The sequence below is a fragment of the Akebia trifoliata genome, chromosome 12, assembly GCF_017979445.1.
Source record: "Akebia trifoliata isolate Shusen 1 chromosome 12, ASM1797944v1, whole genome shotgun sequence".
Classification (NCBI taxonomy): domain Eukaryota; kingdom Viridiplantae; phylum Streptophyta; class Magnoliopsida; order Ranunculales; family Lardizabalaceae; genus Akebia; species Akebia trifoliata.
This window is the reverse complement of record NC_141386.1, coordinates 211-14568: the sequence shown is the minus strand read 5'-3', so window position 1 is coordinate 14568 and position 14358 is coordinate 211. Positions and strand designations below refer to the sequence as shown.

The following is a 14358-nucleotide window of genomic DNA, read 5'->3' as shown; positions in this document are numbered from 1 at the left end:
AGTCGAGTTCATTGGTTTTTTAAATAAAAAGTAGTGACTCGAAACTAGTAAAACCCATTCATATTTAATTTTCAAGTTTTTCCAACTAAAATACATGGAAAGATTGACTAAAAGCTCGAGATAAGGGCTTGTTTAAATGATTTCAACATAAAATAATCATTATTAATCGATTTTCCTCTAAAAACTAAGAAAAAAGTGAAAAAAACCTTAATTTTTTACATACATCTTCAAAATATTTGAAAAAACCCTTGAAAATGACTATTTCTTTCTTAAATCCCTTCCTACTGAATGGAGTCTCCGAAACTCGATTGAGATATCAAAAATTTAATTTTTAGATGAAAATAATGAGTTCGAACGATTAAGGCATTCAATCGTGAGAAATGAAGGAGATGAAGTCCAGAGACCATTTAAAAAGAAAAAAGTTTGCTAAATGTCTTACCAAGCAATCATTGAAAACTTAGGGACTATTTAGAAAGAAGTCCCTCCATGAAAGTCCTATAAGTAATTTTTTAAGTCAGATTAGGGGCTTTGAACTACAGAGGGGACGTGGTAAAAAATTTAGAGAGCTACTTTTGGCACCCGAATGTTTAATTATGATACCCCAATTTCTTAAATTATTTATCACACTTTAACTAAAGATTATAAAATATTATCAAACGTTCTAAAGAAAGTTATTAATCAACATTACAAAACATTATATTACTCATTTAAACAATTTTAATAGTTGTTTACAATTAGGAATAGGCTCATCTAAAATCTTAATCTTAAAATAGAAATATAACGACCCAACTTTTACAAATTTTCCACCATTCATTTAAATTAAAACAAAAATTAAGTTGTAATAAGTAAAAGCTGGGGTTCAATAGCAGCTCTCAAATTTAAAATCCCACCCACGGTCCAATTTCGGATGTCATTTCGATTGTCTCTTCTCTTTCAACGGAACCAAACCTCTGTTTGGATCTCCTTTGCGAAATTGTGTCCTAGAGGTAACTCTAACCCATCGTCCTTGTTAATCCAATACGATTTCGATCGATTCTCACTGATTTCTTACCAATTCACTACCAATTCTCACCGATCTAATTGTTTTCCCGCAGGAATAGCCATGAAAGGAGGCAAATCCAAGGTCACTACGGCCAAAAAAGCCGATAGAAAGTGAGATTTTTCTTCTTTTCGATCGATTTGATTTTGTTTCGAATGTTTAGGTTTTCATTTAGATTAGGTTATCTGTCAAGAAATTTTTTTCCATTCTCCCCCAAAACTGATAGAATCTCTCTCTCAGGCCCACATTGATTTCCCTATCTTCGTATAGGAGCGTAATTTCTTATTGTTTTATGGTTATTAATTGGAATAAGAACTGATTCTTGCACATAAATTAAGGGCTGAGTTTAGCCGATCTAGATGGTTAGGACTTATAAATGATGAAGGTTTTAATACAAAAACCAATATTCAGATACCCTAGAGATTATGACACATTATTCGGTACCTTTATATACCATTGCTGTTTTCTCCAAACTTTCAGGTTCAAATCTAAAAGCCTTCTCTAAAATTCCTTTTTATTTTCACTTGAATGATTATTTTGACGGAATGAAAATTTCCATGCTTGTTGACATTTGAGGTTCATTCATGTTTCTTTTGTCTTCCTCTTTTTGCATATTATTTATGCCCTAATAGATTATGGTACAATGTTTTCTTCTACATAATCAAAAGAAGGATCTTTTAGTTTGTTGTCTCTATCGATCTGCAATTTTCTGAATCCAATTCAACCACGTCTTCAAATACAAATTTGGGGCTGTCAGATAGTTTATTTTTATATCGTGTCCAGAGAGTCCAAAGTTGAGGATTAGAGTGGAATTACTATAGGTCAAAATTTTTAATTGGAAAAATTAGTGTTGATCATTTGATCAATTCCAATATCTGCTAGGTAAATACAAATTATAGGCGTTTGCTTATGTCATATCCAGAGAGTCCAAAGTTGTGGAATAGAGTTGATTTACTATAGGTCAAAATTTTCAATTGGAAAAATTAGTGTTGATCATTTGATCAATTCCAACATTTGCTAGGTAAATAAAAATTAGAGAAACTTAGAACAAGACACAGAAATATAGATAATGTGTGGAAAATACAAGTATAAATATATTACGTAATTCAAATATACTGCTATTGTGTATGAGCATTTCCAACTTTTTTGAGATTTTTCAATGTTGGCTAATAACATGCAATATGTGTGTTTGTGCATGCACTTGAGAGTGGGGATTATAATTTACCATACAATAGCATAAATTAGGATTGGTTGGGGAAATATTGTTGTACTTTTGGTACTATAATAATATATCAACTACATTCTTCACCAAGTTTGTCTCTTCCTCCACTTCCTTATATATTTTTTTTCCAAGAGTACATATGACCTTATGCTTGCATCCACTCCAAGATATAGCGTTTTTTGGTGAAAAACTGGGGGATTCATATTATCCTAGATTTTCTCCTAAAATTGTGACGTCAATGGGATTGAACAAAAAGTTGTGCTTTGCTTGTGTTTTGGTTTTGCTTTTATTCCTTATCTGTTGTTTCAAAAGCAGGAAAATATAAGTGGTGGAATATATGCTAATTATATGGGGCCTAATCCTACTTGTAAACAATTGCTTAAGTTTTTTGAATATGTTATAATGCTTTGTAAGATGAGGTAATCACTTTAACCAATCTTTTGTAACAATTGTACGGAAAGCTACCAGACATTATAAAAGGTTATAATTGTATAGTATGCTAATTATATGGACCTAATCCTAATTGTAAACAACTGTTATAATGCTTTGTAAGATGAGGTAATTACTTTAACCAATCTTTTGTAACAATTGTACGGAAAGCTACTAGACATTATAAAAGGTTACAATTGTATAGTATGCTAATTATATGGGCCTAACCTAATAGTAAACAACTGTTGAAGTTGTTTGAATGTGTCATGTGATATAATGCTTTGTAATGTTGAGGTAAACAACTTATGAAGTTGTTTGATTGTTGTGTTTTAATAGTTAATTACGGTCTGATCGAAGTAATAAGTTAAATTTGGGGTATCAGTAGCAGTTCTCTTCACAATGTGTTATTAGCACATAGAGTATACTTTTTTTTTTCGAGTACTCGAAGTCAAAAAACTTATGGTTAAATTTGAATCCACCTATAACACTAAACTAATTTTAGTCTTCGTTTATCCTATAATACTAAAATAAATGATTATAATGGATGTCAAGTCTTGTGATCTGTTTGCTTTTATAATTATATTGTACTCTGCAATGTAATGTATTGAGTGAGTTACAATATGATATATTGTATGATACATGCTTTCAAAAGGATCATAGATTCAATTATATTTGCAAAAATTACCGATTCTGCCACATTTTAAATATTCATCAAAAGGATCATATCTACCCATTTTTGTATTTATTTATTTATTTTTACCAAAACAGGTGTCCACAGTACAGATATCGAACTAAATTTACCTTTATACGCCATTTAATGTGTATTGATATTTTTCAAAATGTATCTATTTAGTTAAATTTACCTTTAAAACCTTATTTTCAATCTAAAATAAATTTTAAATCCCATTGGATCAGTTCTAGATCAACCATATCCCAATCTCATTGCATCACATACCATCATTAAAGATATGATGATCATTAATTCCTCAGTTTATGCCTTTGGGTTTTGATTTGCATTTTTCCTCTAATTTTCTTATAAGTCATTTTTCCTCTAATCTCAATTGTATGTTTGATGTTGAGTTTCAAACATTGTTTGAGGTTTTAGACAACTCCCTTTAAAAATGTCATGTGACATTTTTATTTTAATTTGTGCAATTTTTTGTGGTTTCTTAATTTTTGATCTACCTCTTGATGGACCTATGCATACGAATCCTTTTGATTGTTGGTTTGTGACCATTTTTATATTTATGTAATGTTTGGGATAGTTATGAGCATTTGATTTTCCCTTTGTGTTTGAGTTTTTAGATTCAAAATGGTTAGGAGCTGTCTAGAGTTAAGCACCCTCAAGTCAGTATTTGGGGTTTAGGTGTTTAAGGTTTAGAGTTTCGGGGTTAAAGGTAAATATTTAGTGGTTACTAGTTGTTTATAGTTAGACGTGGGATGTTAATGTTTAGTAGATGGTCGTTAATAGTTAGTGCGTATTACAGTTAGTTGCTTCATGTTAGTGCTTTGTGGTTAGTGTGTAATAATGGTTTTTAAATGAAGGTTAGAGGTAGATGGTCAGAAATTAATAGTTGTGCATAATTAGTTATTAGATGTTACTATTTAGTAGATGGTCATTAAAAGTTAGTGCGTCATATAGTTAGTTGGTAGATGTTAGTGTTTCGTTAGTGTGTAATAATGGTTTTAAAATGAAGGTTAGAGGTAGATTGTTGGTAAGTAATAGTTGTTTATATTTAGTTAGAAAAATTAGAGGTAATTTTTATTAATTTTATAGTTAGTTTATTATTGATATTTTATGGATAGTTCTTTAATGTTAGTGCTCAATAGAAAGTCGTTAGTTAATAGAGTTAACGGTTGAGAGTTAAACTTGAAGGTTTAGTGGGGATTAGGGATTTTTTTTATAGCTAGTGTGTAATAGGGTTTAGGGTTTGGGGTTTAAGGTTTTAGGGTTGGGGCTTTAGGGTTTTTAGGGGGTTTAGGGTTTAATTCTATTGATTCACACGCTTCTGCTACATCAAGTGGTATTACCCGTGTGTCTGTTTAATGCTGATAAGAAGGAACTATTTAGAACAGATGATTGGCATTAAAATTATCTTAATCTTTTTTTTTTTTTCCATAATAACTGAAAATAAAATATTTAGGTAAATTAAGGTTTTTTTGAAAAGTAAATCGGCATGAGTCCAACGTGAGTACAAGACAAGTTTTTGACATGGAAAATTCTAAAAATGGAATGTCTTTGTCACTGAAAGAAGACATATATGATGCAAAAGTGCAATATAAGGAATTTGGAGTAACCTTAGTTTCTCTTTAGGGTAGTAGTCTAACTAAATATTACACATTGGACTGTTATTTACCTCATCATTTGGAAACTTTGGATGTATACATTCTTTGCAAACTGCAAATAGAACCCCAATAATTATGTCAATGTGAAATATTGACTACAAATCAATATATAAGGAAATCCCAACTATTTGAACGATGTGTTTTGTCTTATACAGGTTAAAAGTTTCGGAATGGACTGAGTTTTGGCAAGGATGATCTTTATGGTGTGGAGATCATCCTCACCAAAAATCAGCTCTTTCCAAAACTTCTAATCCTACTTTACGAGTTGAAGAATCGTGGATTGTCCATTTCTTTGTAAACTAGTTTCGGAAGTTCGGAATGGGCTGATTTTGGGTGAGGTTGATCTCCTCATCATAGATATCATACTCCCCAAAGATCAGCCCATTCCTTTAACCTCACAAAAAACCAGCCCATTCCAAAAATTCCAACCCATATAGGATAAAATGTGTTTGCCAAACAGTTGGCTGCCAAATGGGGCCCACTTATTCATGTCTAGTGTAGTCAGGATGAGGGAAGTATAGTTTCTTGCATTTGTTTTCATGCATGTATTTTTTTGGTGACCCACTTATTCTTGACTTAATGGGTGTATAACCCGAGAGACTAATTGATTTTCCACATATGAAATGACCTAGAACCTGTTGCTATAACTTTATTTACTTTGTCTTATAAATTGACATTTGATTCAAGTTAGTTTTTGTTCATGTTTACATATGACCATCATTGAGGCATGTCTATTGTCGGTTGGTTTCTTCTTAATTTAAATAAGTTAATCTGTTGTTCTTAAAGATGGATATCCTACCTCTCTAGTAAGTGATAGAGGTGGAGGTGGTGGTGGCGGTGTGCGTGTTTATACTAGTGTGTGTAGGTTTCTCTTCTTTTTGGTTCTCCTAGAACATAAATTGCTTGCATCTCCAATTTTTTATTCAAAGAATATATTGATTCGACACCTTTTAATTTATTGGATGCACCATCTTATATTCCTAAAATGGTATGTTAGACATAGCATGTGGTTTGAATTTAGTGTTTTCCTCCTTGTAATGGTGTTTGTATATGCAAAATGTTTTCCATGGACAGATACGGAGCATAGAAAATGATGAGGCTGCTTTAAGAACTTCCATCATCATATGGAGAATGATATGTTTTCTAGCTGCAATTGCTAATGTTTGTTTGAGCCAGAGTCTTGGTAAGATCCACCTTTTGATTTAAACGATTTGATGAACCTACACTCATGTTCATTCCATTATTACCATACTCATTATTTCTATTTTCGATTTCCATAGAAAAAAAAATATTTATTTGATGATATAGATCAGCTTTGATTGGGTATTGGGTACAACCCATACGTGTTGGCCATACATTATATAGGAGTACATTCCAAACAACTTGACAAGATCCTTTGCTTAAAGAGTCAATTGGATCAGTTATGCTTTGCAAAGAAGAATGTTAGTTATGCAATAATAGGGTCATAGACGTTTCTGTAAGGTGCAACTTGGCATTAAAAAAATATGTATATTTAGATGGTTCAAGCATAGATCAATGATACGAAGTTATTTGGTCCGGATTATTCGCATATATAAGCCACTATTAATGGTGAAGACTACGTGTATCTAGGGCATAGAAAAAAGATAATAATAATAATAATGCATACAAGTGAAGGTGATTAATGGTTTGAGGCGTATTACTACTATCTAGTTCCCAAACAGTATAAGACGTGTCGGTCTCATACCAAATAAGGGCATTCTCCTTAGTGAATTCGTTGAATCTCTCATGTTTGGAGAGATATACCCATATATCTTGTTGTTCACCAAATCCGAAGTCAACAAACACACGTACATAAAGATTGAGATAATATAGATAGACGTAGATACATACACTAAGAAGAAAAAATAGCTAAAAATTCGTTTTAATTTGTGGCTAAAAGTTGTGAAACAATACATACTAAGTGCTCGAGTTTTAGTTCCACTATTAGATCAAGAGGTATGTCAATATCTTACTTGGAGCTTTATGATAGTCGATTAAGATAACGAATACCTCATGCAATTATTATAGCCTCATTTAGCGCAATAATTGATGATTTATCAAATATGGAGCTCACGAACGTAAAAGCTTAATGATATCATTGTAAAAAATAATCTGAAAATGTAATTATAACTAAGATACTTTAAATGGTTGATTGTACAGGCCTCTTGACCAATGTTCATGTCTCAAAATTGTGAATACACTTGTTTCAGACGACTAAGCAAAATGGGAGTCTCTATGCTCACGTTTTATTTTTGTATTTGCTAAAAAGATTGCAACGTCTTTTCTTTTTTATAAGTAGGATGTAAACATGTTTACAGTTTGATATGATTGCAATTATTTTAGATACATTATAAATCTCTTCTTGTTTTTTAGCTTTAGAGGATGAGTTTGATGCCATTTGCTTTGTGTATTGTAGGACAATGAGGTTTAAATTGTGGTAGGATTGAGCAAAGGGTTTTAGGCTTGGTGAGCTCTATCTAGGTTTTTAGTTGCTGAAATTTTCTGCATTCAAGGGTTGAAATCCAACACTCATCCAGGGTTTATAGGAAAATACAATTAGGGCTTGAAATGTTGAAATTTAGGCAAAAAGCAGAGTTTTAGGGTAGAATCAATAAATAAATGGAAGTTGGATGAAGGATGTGTTTGTAAATTGAGAGTTGATTATGAGACTTAGGGTGCGTTTGTAAATTAAAGTTTGGATGTAAGAGTTAAACTTTCAAGATGCCAACTCTCAAAAGTTCAACTTTGGAAAATTGATTGTAAGAGTTAAATATAACTTCGGTGTTTGGTTATTGAGTATCAAGGGATGGAGAGAAGGTATCACGGTTTTTGTTTTCTTAGAATCCATTATTTTATTTTGAAGGTTCCTTTTGCACGGATGGGTATGTAAATTTAATACATTGGGAAAGAGATTCTATTATTATGGTTAGTTGAATTTAGTTACAAATTTGTAGTGAGTGTTTGACTTTTCATCAAACAATAGTTGAGATGTCCTATGCATAAATTGATCTCATGTTTGCTCATTTTTAATCATAATATTGGTTTATTTTCGTGTATCACTTTCATGTTTATTGGATTCATAATTTTTTTGTTTTGAATGCACTACTTGAGCAATATGCCATCCATTATTTCAATTCCAATTCCAATTTGAATTTGAACCAGGTCCAATCATCACTTTAGAGTATTTTATGTACACACCCAGTATTTTATCATTTTGCTTACATTTGCTTGCATCATTATTATTGTTGGATTACACAAGTTAGGCGATACAACAATAAATCATGATTTCTGATTCGCTAAACCATTTGTTGTCTATTGTAGTGAGGTTTCTGATCATTAGGGATTGTTTGCATGCTTATAAAATGTTAAATTTTAATTCAAATTATGCTTTTTTATAATATAGAAACAACTCTAAATTTTATTTTTTTACCTTGATCTTTGGTTCTTACTATAAAAAAATGATCCAATTTTTTCATTCTTTTGCAATGTTAAACCATTATCAAAATCCGAGTTTTGTATTACGAAAATGGCATTTCAAATTCTAATTTTTTGTACTATGAAAATAATTTTCAAACTTTGATTTTGTGATTGGACTCTTCCAAGTCCCACTCTGGGTAAGCAAATGGTACTTGAGCGTTAGAGCTTCTTATCATGTATGAAGTCACTTTTGTTTGGCATTACTTTATTATATGATTTTTTACATGGTGGTTCAATTTATGTGATTGGCGTTTCTTCTTTTTCACCCCTTATTACATACTGATGAGTTTTATAGATCGTATTTGATTCATGCTCTTCTTGTTCATGCCTTTGGGTTTTGATTTGCATTTTTCTTCTCATTTTCTTTGATAAGTCATTTTTCCTCTAATCTCAATCGTATGTTTAATGTTGAGTTTCAAACATTGTTTGAGGTTAGTCAGCTCCCTGTAAAAATATCATGTGACATTTTTATTTTAATTTGTGCAATTTTTGTGGGTGTCTTAATTTTTGATCTACCTCTTGATGGACCTATGCATATGAACCCCCTTGATTGTTGATTTGTTATCATTGTCATATTTATGCAAATCATCAGTGAAATTGTTCTTTGTGGTCTTATACAAAAGTTGATTTTTGTGGTCTAAATTTACTAAGGGAAAATTATAAAAAAAAATCAAATATAATAATTATTTAACAAAAAAGTACAAATTTAGTGAAAATTACGATAAAGGTAACAAACCGGGCATGCAAGGGCCGGTTTTTTTCTCTCTCCATTTTTTTCTCCTTTTTTATTTTTTTAATTTAAAAAAATTGAATTTTTTATACTCTAACCGGCCATTCAATGTCCTCTACATTTCTCTCTCCTCTTTCTCTTTCTTTTTTATTTTTTTAATTAAAAAAAAAAATTCATTCTAACCGGTCATTCAATGTCCTCTAAATTTCTCTCCTTTCTCTCTCTCTCTCTCTCTTTATTTTTTTAATTAAAAAAATCAAATGTTTAAAATGTATTTTAGATGAATTTTTCTCTTCACTTTTTTAAATAAAAAAATTGGTTAAAATGTAAAATTTTGGTTTTTTTAATTTAAAAAAAAAAGAGCGAAATAGGAGAGAGAAATTTAGAGGACATTGAATGGCAATGTAAACATTTGATTTTTTTAATTAAAAAAATAAAAAGAGAGTGAAAAAGAGGAGAGAGAAATTTAGAGGACATTGAATGGTCGGTTGGAATGAAATTTTTTTGATTTTTTTAATTAAAAAAACAAAGAGAGAGAGAGAGAGAAAGATGAGAGAGAAATGTAGAGGACATTGAATGGTAATGTAAATATTTGATTTTTTTAATTAAAAAAATAAAAAGAGAGTGAGAAAGAGGAGAGAGAAATTTAGAGGGCATTGAATGGTCGGTTGGAATGAATTTTTTTTGATTTGTTTAATTAAAAAAATAAAAGAGAGAGAGAAAGAGAAGAGAGAAATGTAGAGGACATTGAATGGTCGGTTAGAGTGTAAAAAATTCAATTTTTTTAAATTAAAAAAATAAAAAGGAGAATAAAATGGAGAGAGAAAAAAACCGGCCCTTGCATGGTCGGTTTATTATCTTTTTCGTAATTTTCACTAAATTTGTACTTTTTTGTTAAATAATTATTATATTTAGTTTTTTTTTTATAATTTTCCCATTTACTAAAAGCTGAGCAAAATATAATGGGTGGTTGGGTCAGAAAATGTTCCTTATGTATTATTATTTTGGGTTTTAGGTAAGTTTTTTTTAATAGCAAGTCATTAGATGTTTGTTTCTCTTTCTTATATTTTAGAAAAATAGGGTTTTATGCAAATTGAAAGGTTTTGGGATCAAGTTTCGAATTAGGAATTTAAGATTTTGGGTTAGATTTCAAGGTTATGTTTTGTACCACTTTGGTTGAGATGTTCAAAATCTCAATGGATTTGTGAGTGATGTATCAATAATGAGTCTATAAGTTCATATTTTTATGGATTGTGAATTATGTTTTAGGGATTTTGAGTTTTAGGCAAATTGAAAGTTGATTTTTTATAAGTTTTGTTTGCACCATCGTGATTGAGATTTTCAAAATTTGAGGGAATTTGTCAGGAAATCTTGGACAAATTAACTTGATTTTGAAGTTGAAACTAGAAATCGGATTAAAAAATGTATGAGGGTTTGCTTGTCTGTGTTTTTAGTTTTCACACATTGGACGCACCGTTTTTAGTTGAAATGGCCACTCCTATGAGGAGGACATGTGATAAGATAAGGATTAGATTTCATCACTGATTCCTTGCCCTTGTTAGGATTAAAAATTTACCCACTTAGAAAGCCCAATATTTCAAATTAATTAAAATTCAATAAATTAAAGACCTTAGGGTCCACGAGCTCAATATGAGAAACTCGTTTCAAGTTGTCCCAATTGTGCTCCTTGACCATTAATCGGTGCCTAAGGACGATTTTGCCTCACTATACTCTGTTGTATAAGGGGAATAAATCACATTTATTTTAGATTAGAGGTGATTTAAGAGTGCACTTGTTATGTATTGTGTGCCACCTCTTATCTGGGGACTTGACTGGCTGATTTTGGTTTCAGAGAACCAAGTTGGAAGGCTTGTTACGTTGATTATAAATTGTTAGGAGTTGTATAGAGTTAAGCACCCTCAAGTCAGTATTTGGGATTTAGGTGTTTAAGATTTAGAATTGGTCTAGTTTGGTCTGTAGGATACGGATAATAGTCTATAATATTCCACGGAGGTTCCGGGATATTATCTAGAGGTAGATCTGCCATGGAGTCGTAACAAGGCTCTGATACCAAAATTGGTCTTACTACTGACTATTATCTAATCTTCGTATCTAAAACCTCTTAACTGAGAATCTGGTATATTTCTTATCCAATGATTTAATTTTTCGTATCTAAGTCTAGAAACACGATAGAATTCTTCTCTAGTGTCTTGGAGTAAGAAATGATTATCCCAATATTTTTGTACTAATATAGTTTGACTACGGTTATCTAAAGGTCTTTATTCCAATTTACGAAGGAATTCAGGAAAAATTCTTTCTATTCCTTGTAGGTCTACAAGATATCTTTAAAGAAGTTGATATCTTTCTTCTAAATCAAGAGTATAACGATTGCTATGAATACGAGGCATAAGTAAAACAGAATAAACTAAAGTAATTTAAAAAGAAGAATAACTCTAAGGTTAACACATATTAAGTAAAGATATGTAATCTCTATGAGATGCATAAATAAATACTTTGATGGGTAGTGGTCCACTTTGCTTCCGTTGTTCTTATATTGTCTTTTATTTTTTTCATTTTTGTTCATATTAAGGTCTTTATTGGGATAATAAATTTCTTCATTTTAAGTTTGTCTGATTTTAAGGAGGGCTCGTCTTTGATTACTTGATTTTCCTTATAAACTTAACCTTCTAGCTCAACGCCTTTCGCACCTTTGCATACGGTAAAATATTTTGGTTAATTATGTTTAAGGTAAAATCCTTTCATCTCACTACGGCCTGTCTGGTCCTTAAAATATTGTCCAGATCTGAGGAAAGTCCATTGTCCAGATATTACCATCTTAGATGTCCAAATAGGAAGAAGCTTCTAAGTTAATTAATGGATTAGTTGGTTGTTTTATTATCTAGATTATGTACTTTATAAATTTCTATAATTTGAGAGTTTTGATGAATCAAAATCATAAAACCAGGAGGCTATGGTAGATCATCACATTGATGGTCGGAAGAAAGTCAGTTTTACCTCATGAGAAAGTGGGTGCCTGTGTTTATGAGTCTTGACTAATCAAAGTCTCAAATCATAGCTTTTAAGTATAGATTAGAGAATGATTCTTTACTCATTGCTGATTAAGTTCAACAAAAGCATAGTAGACCAAAATAAAAACTGAAGATCTTATAATATTCATCACTATATTTACATAAGAGATTACATAAACTTAGTACTTATTATGGCATCACCTCAGAGCTATTCTCTGGGCTTAGTCGGTCATACCGTGGTTATGTACGTCTATAAGCTTTGAAGGCTTCTGGTCTCCTACTTTCAATTTCTGAGAATGGTAGAGAAGTGGGTGTGGAGTAGAGTGGAGTGAGTGGACTGAAGTGAGTGTGTGGAATCTCGTGTCTTTCTCCTAAGACTGAGGATCCTTATAAAGAGTCCAGACCTCAAAAATTATACACTCTGATTTACTTAAAGATAAGTAAGGTTTGACTAGGTGTCATTCGATGGTACTATTTGTCTCGGGCGAAATTTTTTACTATTCATGAATAGTGTCTTGTCGGGTACTATTCATGAAATAGTGACTTGTCGGGTACTATTCATGAAATAGTGATTTTGACCGTTTGACTAAACAGTAAAATTTTTTAAAGAGAAAATTCTAAGTTTCTTCTTCAGCTTTTGCTTCTGGCTTTTCTTTTTCTTCTTTAGCTTCGTCTTTTTCATGGTTGCTAAGAATGGAACTGATGGAGACTATCATTGATCAGTTTGCTGACTGCGTCTAGTTCTTCAATTGTCAAAATCTTGATGGCATCTGCTACGGGTCTTCCTTTTATGAGGCAGAGGGAAGCTATCAAGGGTATGGTTGCCGGTACTTTGACTTCTACATCTTTGTCTCCTATTCTGAATTTTTCTACGGTTACGCCTTTTCCGTAGATTTCAAGCATTTGGATGACACAGGTCGGGGAATGGTATACGGTCCACCAATTATTTCCAGAATTGACTAGTAGGCTGACCAGCTCTCCGAGTAGTCCAACTTGGTGGGCTAGAAAATCATGTTCGTCTATCTTTACTTCTTTGATGGTGATGTTATAATTTGGCATTCTGTCTTCAGTGACTCTGACTAAAGAAAAAGAATTTGGGCCAACAGTCTTTAATACTGTAATCCAGACTGGGTACTGTCATTTGAGAATAATCTTTAGGATTTTTTGGATTTATTGACTAAAGAGGTCTAGATGGGTCTCATCCATTAGCAAGATACAGTCTAGTAAACCATATTCAGCTAATACTTTGGCTAATCGAGGTTCTGTCAATTTTTTGTCACTAGTATCTTTGGAGATTCTAGGGATTTGTGGTACATACCCGGCTATAAGATCTCCTTCGATTAGGCATTCTCCTTTATTGAGACTTTGGCATATGTCTAGAAGGGCTTCATCAATCTTTAAGTTTTTGATAAAGTTGGAACTAGGAAAGATACTTCAAATCTAACTTTTCGAAATATTATTTCTATTATGTCTTTAGCCATGTTTGCATAAGTAAAATTTGCCTGAAGCGCACTAATTTGTTGGCTAAGAGCTTGGGTTTGCCGTCTATATCGTCTAATTCCTTGTAACAAAGCATAAAAGCCTTGTCCGAATTCAATTTGTAAGTTATGAGTGACTGCATTCCATACTGTGTCTGTTGTTGCTAATTCTCCTGCAGAGAAGTGTTCTCTAATAGTATTAGGGATAGGAAATCGTTCCCTGATACTATGTTGTCTAAGATACACCTGTCCAAAGACGTGGTATTTGGCTTTAGTGTACTCATTGAGTCCTGGTGGGTAGAACACAACATTGATGTTATCCATTTGATATACATCTGGTCTGTCTTGTCTTGGCCTTTTATTGCTATTTTTTAGAAAATTGTCTTCCATTTGTTCACTGTTAATTATTTCTTTCTTCTTGACTTCAGTGATGCTACTAGAAGATATAGCATCATCTTCTATCGTGGAAATTTTTAGGTCTTTAATGAGTTGTCTGAGCTCTTCTGCTTCTTCTTTGGGAAATAGATTCTAGGTCTTCCTTTTTCTTGTATGATGGTGTCAGGCTTATTCCTCTTCCTCGTCCTAGT

At 31.9% G+C, this 14358-nt stretch overlaps 1 long non-coding RNA gene across 2 annotated transcripts; it reads left to right on the top strand.

The window, feature by feature from the left end:
- Positions 1-835: 835 nt before the first annotated feature.
- LOC147388388 (uncharacterized) lies at positions 836-7467 on the top strand. Of its 2 annotated transcripts, XR_015170944.1 has the most exons (4): positions 836-986; positions 1095-1152; positions 6111-6219; positions 7218-7467. It is a non-coding gene; the product is annotated as an uncharacterized LOC147388388 (long non-coding RNA). The 2 variants fall into 2 exon arrangements; XR_015170943.1 differs by having other exon boundaries at positions 6111-7467.
- The last annotated feature ends 6891 nt before the right edge of the window (positions 7468-14358 follow it).